Here is a 10894-nt window from a genome sequence, read left to right on the forward strand (position 1 = left end):
TACTGAGGATTTAAAGCAAAATTTCAAAAATTCCAAAAAAAAGTTTAATCAAAACAAGTAAAGGTGTCTAAGTTCGGATGTAATCGAACACTATATACTCAGCGCGGGCTTCAATTGTACATTTAATTTCAGATAAATTACTTTTCTACATAACACGTGGAACCTCCCGTTCAAATGTCTCCCCATTTCCTCTTAAAATAAAACTTGATAAGTGGAATATCATTAATTCAAAACTATTTTTTGTTAAGTTATAGCTTATTATTTTCTTCTACGACCCTTTTAAGAATATTTTATATCAAAGTGGGCGTGGTCTTTAACCGATCTCGTTCAATTTTTCTAGAAATATTTACTGCTATAGGGAAAATTTGTGTACCAAATTTTATTACGATCCGTTAATTTTTCTTCGAGTTATGGCTCCCGAAACATAGAAAATTTCTTAGTCGTAAAAGGGGCGGTGCCACACCCATTTTTTTAAATTTGAAGTTTTTCCTATTTATCGTTAAAAATCCACTTCGGAAATGAAATACCATTGATATAAAGCTCTTTTTCGCAAAGATATAGCTTATTTTATTCGTCCACGACCCTTTTTTTAAACTTTTATATAAAAGTGGGCGTGGTCCTTAACCGATTTCGTTAATTTTTCTTCAAATCATTCCTTATGTAAAGGCAACCTCTCTGCCGAATTTTGTTACGATGGGTTTAACGATTTTTGATTTATGATTAATTATATTTGTAAAATTGATTTTATCATAAGTGGGCGGTGCCACGCCCATTTGGAAAAATTTTTTATCAAGAGTCTCAATATCAGTCTACATGTCAAATTTCAACATTCTAGGTGTATTATTTACTAAATTATCAGGTTTTTTGTATTTTCCAAAATTTTATATATATAAAAAGTGGGCGTGGTTATCATCCGATTTCGCTCATTTTCAATACCAATCTATTCTGGGTCCAGATAAGCTAGTGTACCAAATTTGGGGAAGATACCTCAATATTTACTCAAGTTATCGTGCTAACGGTCGGACGGACGGACATGGCTTAATCAAATTTTTTTTCGATACTGATGATTTTGATATATCAAGTCAATATTTATCTCGATTCCTTTATACCTCTACAACCAACCGTTATCCAATCAAAGTTAATATACCCTGTGTGCAAAGCACGCTGAGTATAAAAAATTGTTTGATTGATATTAAGGGAGTACAGAAGTACAGAAGTAAGTGGTGTTGGAAACGTTGCTATAGAAAATGAAAGCTATCGATCGTGAACAACTTTTTTTTGGTTTTAAATTCTTTGCATATTTTTTTTTGTTTTGACAGTATTCATTTGCTATTCAAAATTGAAAAAATAAAGTACGGTTTTTGAAGTTGCGTATTTGCCGTAGCAAATGCATAGCCGTATATGTCTTTGGCGTTTTGTGTAAAAACACTACACAAATTTGCAAAGGCAACGATGTTAGGCCATTTGCACAAAATCCTGAACTCCCTTATTGCAAATTTTTTTTTTAATTTTTTTAAGTTTTTTGGGCATCAAAGTTTGAAATTAAAGCTTTTGTGAAAACGAATTGATTTGGGTTTTTCACAATTAAAACGAAAATATAAATAATTAATATTTCAAAGAAATAAAAAAAGTGTTATTAAATTTTCTTAGAGCTCTCTTTCAGATTTTTTCATTAGAGATCTTTTGGAAATAATAGCTTTTGATTTTTTTTATACTCAGCGCACATTGCACACAGAGTTTTTTAACTTTGGTAACATAACGGTTGATTGTATAAAGGAATCGAGATAATCAAAATCTTCAGTATCGAAAAAAAAATTCGACTAAGCCATGTCCGTCCATCTCCATGTCCGTCTGTCCATCCGTTAACACGATAACTTGAGCAAATAATGCGATATCTTCACCAGATTCTGTATACGGGCTAATCTAGACCCAGAATATATTGGTATTGAATATTAGTGAAATCGGAAGATAACCAAGCCCACTTTTTATATATATATACTAGCAGACTCGGCAGACGTTGTTCTGCCCTAAAGTTGGCCTATCTGCATACATTTTCAAAAGCTTTTTCCGTCTAACTCTGCCCTAACCCTCTTCACTTTCCCTAATCCTTTAATTCACTCCTCCCTCCGTCTTTTCCGCTTCATCTATCTCCATCTTCGTCTCATTCTATCTCACTCTCAGTCTATCTCTTTTGTTCCAGTCCTAGTCCCAGTCCCACTTCGAGTCTCAGTCACAGTCCTAGTCCTAATCACAGTCCCAGTCCGTCATATAGATCGTAAACACTAATATAGGCTAATTGTATATATATGTAAATAAGTTTGTGGGTATTATTAATTCATGTCTCTGTTTCGTCTTCGCACGCATATTTATCAGTTTTGCCAGGTTGATGCGACTAAATCGAATATCACAATGAAAATTACTTTAGAGGTCTCAGCAACAGCTTTCATTTGATATCCATATTACCCATACATTCTAGAGGTACCAGGATCCACGTTTTGGCCTATATCTCGAGATCCTAGTCACCCAGGGGTATGAAAATTACCCTCTACTAAAGCACTCATCAACAGCTTTCATTTGTTATCCATATTCTATAAACACATTCTAGGGGTACCCTCGTCTACGTTTGAACAAAATCGAGTGACGCATCTCTTCAAACTCCGGCGACCAACTAACACACATTTTAGCGTTTCCTTTTATATATATAGGTTTTTATTTTTCACACTTCACTATAATATTAAAACGAAATGGAGATATTCATTGCTTTTGAAATTCGGCTTTAAAATTGCACATGGAACAACTAAAGACTCCCCTGAATTAAAAAAAATGTAATAGTACTTCTAAATCGCGGGCCCCCTCAGAAACCCGGTCCGGGGGTAATCCCCCACCCCCCCCCCCCTCTCGCCAGGCCTGGTGATGTGCTATACTTGATATCATTCGCTATAATATTTTTTATTGATGAGCAGGTTGTTTAATTACACACCAAGCAATTACACGGAAGTATATCCGCACCACCTGAAAATATGAGTGCCGCTGCATATACGTAACATTTTATTATTTCGTATAAACATTTAAAAAAAATTACAATAAAATAATATTGCGAATATAAACTGAGATATAACCTACCCTATATTTCAAGTTAGATCAAACTACACACGGGGACAAAACAAATTCAAAATCGGTTCAGAAGTTTGAGAGTCCATCGTGGACAATCATAGTGACACGTGATTTTTATATATAAAGATTATTTTGGAATGCACAAAAAACCTTATTACTTGTTGGTAATATACCTACTCATATTGAGACTCTTGGTAAAAATATGAAAACATTTCTTAAAACGGGCGTGTCACCGCCCAATTGTGACAAAATCAATTTTATAAAAAAGTATTAAACATAAATCAAAACCGTTAAACCTAACATAACAAAATTCCGCAGAGAGCTTGTCTTTACTATAAGAAATGCTTCGAAGCAAAAGTAACGAAATCGGTTAAGGACCACGCCCACTTTCATATAAAAGATTTCTAAAGGGGTCGTGGACGAACAAAATAAGCTATATGTTTGAAAAAAAGAGCTTTTAATTGATATAATATTGGTTTTCCCGAGTGGAAGAAATAGGAAAAAATTAAAAAATTTTTTAAATGGACGTGGGTGGCACTGCCACTTTTTTGTCTAAGCAATCTTCTATGCTTCGGTAGCCATAACTCAAAGAAAAATTACCGAACTGTGATAAAATTGGGTACACATATTCTCCTTAGAGCAGACAATTTGTCTAGAAAAAATGGATGTTATCGGGTTAAAAACCACGCCTACTGTTATATAAAAGAAGTTTAAAAGAACGTAAACTAGAATAATGAGCTATATCTTGTATTAGTATTGTATCCATGATATTGCACTTGACAAGTTTTATTGTAAGAGGAAATTGGGAGACATTTTTTTTAAATGGGCGGTGCCACGTGTTATTTAGAAAAGTAATTTATCTGAAATGAACTGTATAATGCAAGCTCACGCTGAGTATGTTATGTTCGGTTACACCCGAATTTAGACACCCTAAATTGTTGTTTTTTTGGGTATGAAGATAAAACATAAATAAATGCAAGGTGTGCTAACCTCCGCAGAGGTTTAAGGTCGAGCCTCTCTTCCAATTTCGGTCGTGCTCATTTTAATTTTCCCTAAAAACTGGCGACACGGGACCTACATGTTTTATGCCAACTCTGAATGACATATGCAAGGCAGATGAGTTTTCACTGGGATACTTTTTATGACTGAAATACACTCGAAATGTGTGCCAAATTACTGCTGCCAATTAAACCCGCTTAAAATTTTTGTTTTAAATTTTCGATGTCGGCTTATACGGAGCTTGAACCCAGGAGAGTTACGCAATTATTTTCTTCTTGATTTATTGTTTTTTTTTAACAATAGGTGGTCGTTTTCGAACAGTTTTGGTGTATTTTTCATGAAACTTTTAGATTCTTTCAATATCTAGACAAAAAATAATTATTATTTTTTTTTCAAGGTATTGTTAAAAAATTTATTGCAAATTTGAAAATTCGCATTATTTTTAAATAACGTAAGCTTAAGTTGATCTTAAACATTTTTTTTAATATTGAAGGGATTGCTTACTTGCATTATAATTTTTATTCAATTCTCTTGTTCGGATTTGCTCAGCAACATCTTTAAAAACTTTTTTCTGTGAATTTATTTACAAATCATTTAGAAAAGATCGTATACGGTTATATGTAATCTTTTTTCCTTTTTAACAGTAGCTACCCTTTCAAACAGTTTTGTAATATGATATGCATTCTTTGTAAATATTGTTACGAATATTAGCAAAACTAAGGAGTGCTGCCATCTCTAAGCCGATGCTAAGCAGTGCCTTGCATGCACATCCATAGATCAATCATTATGTATCTACATAAACGAATCAATTATTATGTCTACATATATGTAAGTACACGCAGCTGAGAGTAACGCACAAGTACATGCAGATATCTTATCTGAAATACTCCTAAAGTTATGCAATTGTGATTGTGGAAGTGTCGCTCACACATACAAGCGCATGGGGTATGAGAGAAGCTATAAAAATTATACATTTGTAGTTTTAGATGAGAAATTTATAATTAATTAAGTAAAATTCTGGAAGCGCCTAGAAGATGCCACGAGGAAATCACAGAGTATAAAAGCATCAGCGGTAGAGGCGCTATGGGCAATTTTCAGTTAAGCACGCTATCTGTCGGGCAATAGATCAGTTTCATTTAAGCTATCAGTTTGGTTATTAAGCCAGCTAGTTGCAAAGTATAAGTGTTATTGTGAAGTACTTTAATAAAGGTCATTTTTCCAGTCATTATTCAATATTGGAGTTATTTAGTCAACAGTTTAGCGATACGAACTTAGCAAAAGGGCAAATAAGAGGATTTGCAGTAAAATCGTTACAATATAAACAAAGGAAAAAAATGATACGTTGGAGTTTAATTAATTTTCTAAATTATTTATGTTGTGATTTTCAAAAAAAAATTTTTAGAAACATAAAAAAAAATGAATGCGCATATATTTTTCAATATTTTGTTACAATATTTACTTTCAAGACTTTAGGTTACCCTATTATTTAAAATAGTTGCTTAGGGGTTTCAGAAAAAAATTTGTCAAATTGTGTGAATTTTTTGAGTATCTACTTAAAAAAAAATTAAAACAATTTTTTAAATGAGTCACAAAGTGTCAATAATATTCATTCGAATATCCCATCAAAGTTTTTTCTGATTAAAAAAAAGTTTTTCAAATCATTTTTTCCCGTGTTTTTTTTCAAGCTTTGAAGATTTTCGGATTTTTTCAAAAAACACATTTTTGAAATAATTTTTTTAGTTTTGTTTTTGATATATTTATAAAGTTATTTTCTTTTTTCTTTCAAGCGTTACGCATTTTCAAACAGTTTTGGTGTATTTTTCCCAATCCTTTTGAATTATTTCAATACTCCGTTTTAAAATAGTTGCCTACAGTTTTCAAAATAAAATGTGTCAAATGGTTTGGGTTTTTTGAGTATCTACTTAAATAAATTGAAAAGATGTTTACAAAAGATCTCATTAAATTTTGTTTCGGAATCACAAAAATGTTAAAATTTGTTTCCAATATTTTTTTAACAATTTAAAAATATTCTTTAAAAACTGTTTTCTTTTATAATTATAAAAAAAAAAATTTAACAGTGGCTTATAATATTTAAAGTTTTTTGACCTTTTTCCAACACGTTAAAAAATAGTTTTCAAATAGTTTGTATTTGTTCAGCTAACTACTTAAAAAGATTCAAAAGATTTTCATCAAATAATCGCTGAAAGTAGGCTTCAAACACTCGTTCGAAAATCCTTTCAAAGTCCTTTTTCCTTCTTAATTTCAAAAAAATTCGATAATTTATTTAATGAATACTTTTCCAATATTCGAATGCTTTTTTGATATTTTTATAAAATTATTTTTGTTGTTTACGGCCTTTGGATTATAACTTGTATTTGTATATTCTTAATAAAACATAAGAATATACAAATATTTGGCCTAGAGCTCGTTTATATTTAAAAAATTTTTATAAAATAATTTCTCTACATAATACATAGTTAACTGTTGTCTTCAAACACTGGCAAAGTTCAAAGTTGTTTGTATCGAAATCGCATACAAAATGTTTTCAAATACTTGTTTTCATATTTCATTATAATTATGTAACCTTGATTATATATATAATTCGAATTTTATATATATATATATATTTTTTTTAACATTTTAAGTCAACCTTTTTCAAAAGCTCCTGTGCGTTTTCCTGTCCCTTTTGACAAAACACAGCTAGTTCAACTTAAAACAATCATTAATTTTTTTAACGTTTTTAAAACCGTTTCAAAGAAACTCTGAAATGCTTTCTCGTTTTTTGAGCCTTTCTTAATTTTTTTATATTAAGATTTTTGAATAAAAAAAATTTTTTAATTTATTTTGATCAAAAAAAGACCTAAGTTATTTACTTTTTATATAATTTAGTCAAACTGCTGTTTCAAAATATTGCAATAATTTTATTTTGATTAAAAATCATTGTCAGATTTTATAAAAACAAATTTTGGGTAGCATTTTATATAAAGTTTTTTTGAATGTATTCTTCGGAAAAATTATAATTTTTTTTAGATTTTTAAAATTGTTGCCAATATTCATATTTGTTTTATTACTTTGTTATAAAATTATATTTATTTATTTTGTTTACAAAATTTTTTCGAAAGAAAATTCCCAAAAATTTTCTTTTCAATAGGCTGTTCAAAATGTTTTCTATTTCAACACGTTCATATAAGAATCAGCTATATGTCTGCATGTGTGTAGCTCTAATCGATAATAATAAAAAAATGTTGCGTATACGCACCGGTACCCGTCTTTTTAGGCGATGTGTTTTTCTTAGTAATGTCGCCCGTCGGCAGTGAATTGCAAGAACTCCGAGTGTATATCTACCATGAAAAGCTTCTCAGTGAAATTCAGTGTAAAAAATGTTCTACCAATTTGTAGGAAAAATTAAAAGGGGCACGACGCAAATTGCAAAAGAATATCTGCCAATGTCTCTTTGGAGTTACATCTATCGCGCCTTGCCGGGCCTGGCATTTATTTTTGATTTTTATTGTATTGTACTCAAAAAATCTAGTTAGAGTTTATTCAAATTTTTTAGTTGGATCTCTAGCAATGCATTCAATCTTAAACAAAGGTTTCCGACAGACAGATTTTAAAAACCATTAACTTTTTTGAGATTGCCCAATTTAAGCCTGAATGATACTACGAACTGCAAATATCTCAAAAATGGATCGTTAAAAAATTTAACTCAATTTCAGAAATCAGTTACTGATTTTATGTAATATTCCGGTAATAGTGACATCTAGTGAACAAAAAAAGTTTTATTTGTAATGTTGTATAAAAAAATAACAATATATAAACAAAAATGTTTTAAAGAAATTTAAAAAATTAACAGTATTGCTGAAAAATTATATATCGCAACGTTCGTTTCAAATTTATTTTTTAATTGTTTTTCATTTTATTTTTTTTTTAATATTTTTTTAATTATTTCTATTTTTTTTTTATTATTAATTTTCTTTTTTATAGATTTTGTATTTTTAATATCCATTTTTGTGTACATTAATTTTCCTTAAATGATTTTTAACCATTTAAAGACTTTGGCTTCCAATTATTATTAATATTTTCCACAATTTCCAATTCCTTCTTTTTTCTTTCCTTACACTTCGTTTATTTTTCACAAGCAATTTTTTTTTTTTCATTGCTTTCAATTTTAATACTTCATCCCCTTTATCACATTTGTTTATGGCTGCTGTTAACAAACACGCAAAACTAGTGGCAGAAAACAATATAAATGCAGCAGCAAATAAATAAAATTGTAAGATAAAAGAAAAAAAAAACACAAAAAAAAGCAATAACAAAGATTAACAACTTCAGCTAGCGATCGAATCACCGATAACCTCGACGCGATATTGAGCAACATCCAAAGCCGTCACTGTTAAGTATAGAGCAGTTGACGTTTTTAACTGATTGGTCAACTCTGCTATTATTATTATAATTTTTGCCACCTCTGGCTATAATTCAAGCATAATTTTGTTTATTCGTTTATTTAAATAAATTAAAAACATTTTATTAAAGTAAGTTCATAGCTTCAATTTCATATTTCACGCTTTATGTTGAAAAAAAATTTTTTTTTTTCAAATCATTATAACTTCATCATGCACCAAACCAAGTTGAAAGCAATATTAAAAAAACTTTATCTTTACACACCAGAAAAGACTTTTTAGCAACTTTATTTTATTATTTAACCGCAACGTTCAACCGCGTCTTCAACCGCACGCTTTAATGGTCGATACAATTCTGTTAACAACAGTGCCGAAAACGTCTGTTGTTAGTCGCATGCGCATAGCTTACCAAGTCAACTTTTGAGTCTGGTAATTATTGGTGGCATTGGCTGACTTGCTGGTGTGGTACTTGCTGTGGTGTATTTTTTTGGTGAGCGTGTAGCCGCTGTTGGGTGGTGAATGCGCATGCGCCAATGTTTTGTTGCAAGAAAAGCAAGCGCATATTTGACTTTTGCTTTTTGGCTTTGTTTCGCTTTCCGCGCAGTGCAAAATTGTTTTTCTTTTGAGTTGTTTTGAATGTGTTTTTGCAAAATTTGTTTTGTTTTGCAGTTTTTCATTGAAGCCTTATATATTTACAATTTTATCTGTTATGTTTCTATGTGAGTGGGAAAACAGCGAAGGGCGCCAATATTTTTTGTTTTTTGTAACCCAGACTTTGTAATGGCGGCCGCTGTGGTATAGTGGTAGCGTTCTCCGCCTACCACGGCGAAGATTCTGAGTTCAAGCCCTGCGCAAAGCAACATCAAAAATTTAGAAACAAGTTTTTCTAAGTGAGGTCACCCTTCGGAAGTGATTGATAAATACTCCGAATATATTTTGGCCATGAAAAGCTTTTCAGTTAAAACTCATCTGACGTTCGAAGTCAGCGTGAAACATGGACGTCCCGTCCCGCAAATATGTACGAAAAATTGAAAGGAGCACAAAACAAATTAGAAGAAAAGCTCGGCTTAAAATCTCTTGATGAGCCTGAAAGGATATCGCCAGCATGGGCTTTAGCAAAGCTACCCAGGACACCAGAAGCAGTGCAGCTAAATTAAAACTATTCTATTTACAAATGTATGCGAGCTGCGATGTAGTAATAACTCATTAAGTATAAATAGCGTAAGGTTATAATGAAGAAAAAAAGTAATAATTGTAACTAAATCCTCAATCAGCATCGAAGTTGGTAGTTGATAGTTTTAACGGTACATACCTTATATGGCTCAAAAAATAAAGCGATTGTATTCGGTACTCAGTCAATTCCTAAAGCAACCTCGTTAATCCACTGCAAAAACACATTCACTTTCAATTTTTGCATCTCACTCAATGCCTCAAATACTCAGTGACTCTCAAATGAGTGCTTGATCGCATGCAAACCATAATTGCAGCCACATTACTCACCTCATTCATATATTTGTCTCCAATTCTTTCATTTATTCAGTTTTTAAAGTTCTTATTATTAGATTTTAAAATTCGAGAGGATTTTGTTTAACAGCCGATGGACCAACAACTTCTACAACAAAACTTACCAGTGCGTCGGCAAAGTTAAGTTGCTTCACAAGTTTGATGACGAAAGCAAAATCCTCGTTTTAAGGTTTTTATTTAAGCTCGCCTTTCAAAATGCTACGCTTTGTTTGCAGCGAAATTGCTTTTTATGTTAACTGTGGGTTTGCTGTTTATCTAACTGAGCAATGTTATTTAACCGCTTTGTTTTTGCAGCGAATTGGAAGCAATTTATGAATGATTTACCTCAATCCATGGCAGAAATTTAACGAGCGCAGTAGAGCTTAATAATTGCATAGATATAAGCTCTGGAGTCTGCAAATTAAAATAAAATTTAACAACTAAGGAAGGCTAAGTTCGGGTGTAACCGAACATTACATACTCAGCGGCCAACTACAGCTAGCAAAACTATTAAATTACCTTTTTTCAAGTGGGCGGGGCCACGCCGATTTTCCACAATTTTACTTATTTTCTATTCTGCGTCATAAGGTCAACCCACCTACCAAGTTTCATCGCTTTAACCGTCTTTGGTAATGCATTATCGCACTTTTTCGGTTTTTCGAAATTTTCGATATCGAACAAGTGGGCGCGGTTATAGTCCGATTTCGTTCGTTTTAAATGGCGATGAGTATCCAGGAACTTACATGCCAAATTTCATCAAGATACCTAAAAATTTACTCAAGCTATCGTATTTACGGCAGACAGACGGACGGGCGAAAATGGATAAGTAAATTTCTTGTTTCGCCCAGATCATTTTAATATATAGAAGTCTATATTTA

General features: G+C 31.6%; 1 protein-coding gene across 2 annotated transcripts in view; it reads right to left on the minus strand.

The window, feature by feature from the left end:
• Positions 1-8860, minus strand: part of LOC137245456 (uncharacterized) — a 439954-nt gene extending 431094 nt beyond the window's left edge. The window contains exon 1 of one of the 2 annotated variants that reach the window (XM_067776132.1): positions 8779-8860. The gene's annotated coding sequence lies outside the window, so the exon portion shown is untranslated. Of the gene's footprint in view, positions 1-8440; positions 8573-8778 lie in introns of those variants that run through there. The other variant, XM_067776133.1, reaches the window with a different exon arrangement.
• Between the last annotated feature and the right edge of the window lie 2034 nt (positions 8861-10894).

Source organism: Eurosta solidaginis, chromosome 3 (assembly GCF_040869045.1).
Source record: "Eurosta solidaginis isolate ZX-2024a chromosome 3, ASM4086904v1, whole genome shotgun sequence".
Taxonomy (NCBI): domain Eukaryota; kingdom Metazoa; phylum Arthropoda; class Insecta; order Diptera; family Tephritidae; genus Eurosta; species Eurosta solidaginis.